Source organism: Hevea brasiliensis, chromosome 6 (genome assembly GCF_030052815.1).
Source record: "Hevea brasiliensis isolate MT/VB/25A 57/8 chromosome 6, ASM3005281v1, whole genome shotgun sequence".
In the NCBI taxonomy this organism is placed as follows: domain Eukaryota; kingdom Viridiplantae; phylum Streptophyta; class Magnoliopsida; order Malpighiales; family Euphorbiaceae; genus Hevea; species Hevea brasiliensis.
In genome coordinates this window covers 42,958,942-42,960,007 of record NC_079498.1, presented here as the reverse complement: position 1 = coordinate 42,960,007, position 1,066 = coordinate 42,958,942, and positions in this window count along the sequence as shown.

The window sequence follows — 1,066 nt, the reverse complement described above, 5'->3', positions numbered from 1 at the left end:
GTTCAAATTCACCCCAACTCGTGGCGGATCTTGGTAGCTTTCCGAGGTCTATGCCGAGCTAAGGGAATCAGACCTACGGCTAAAGTGTTCGCCAAGCTGCACCGGCTAACTCACCGAAAGGACGATGACCACTGGTTCTTTCAGGCGAAGCCTAGTTGCGGGCTCTTTTCCGATCTGCCCTCGTCCCTTAAGAACTGGAAGAATCGTTTCTTCATTGTGAGGAGCAAAGATCCGAGCCGCTTTGAGATTTCCCAGTTGGTGGTACCGGGACCCTTGCTTCGAACCATATTACCACGAGCGAAGAGGAAAGTTTGATAGTGATGGATCTGATGAGTGAGGCTGCCACTAAAAAGTATTCTTGTTTGGATTCGGTGACTGCCGAGCTGCACCATTGGACTGTTCAACTGCTCACCGGCCAAGACCGCGAACTTCCGCTCTCTAACCTCGGCATCGGTATTTTCTATATCTCAATTCTCACGACCTTAGTGATCTCACTAACCTTTTCTTTGTGCAGGTATGGCGGGTGGTGAAGGTCATAGGAAGCGGAAAAAGGAAAGAGAGATCTTCCGGAAAGTAAAGGAGATGAAGCGTTCAGAACGACTCCAAACACCTGGTCGCGAGCCTGGGGAGATACAAAGAGATCCTCCCCAACCTTCGGGTCCCTCGACCACTGAAGCTACCCGATCTCCTCCTAGATCGGAAGAGCAGCCTCAGATTCTTGCAGTTGTCCCAAGCGCGGAAAGGGGACCTACTCAAGCGTCTGGGAGGACCTACTCTCGGGGCGCTCTGATTCTGATCGAGTCCTTGAAGGATAACCGAACTTTTTTGTATAACCCCGGTTTTGCTAAAGTCCTGGGGTCTACCATCTTCTTCGGGAGGATCGGACAGCTATCCCAGTGGCCTTGATGACATATTGACTCGGACCATGAGCTTAAGCGTGGAGTGTCGGTGAACCGGACCATGATCAGGAAAGGATTGGCGCTGGGTAAGGAGATCGGGAAGAAGAACCAGGAAGTGGATTCCTCCGATCCGAACTCTCATCGGCTCGGGATTATATATCTCGAGT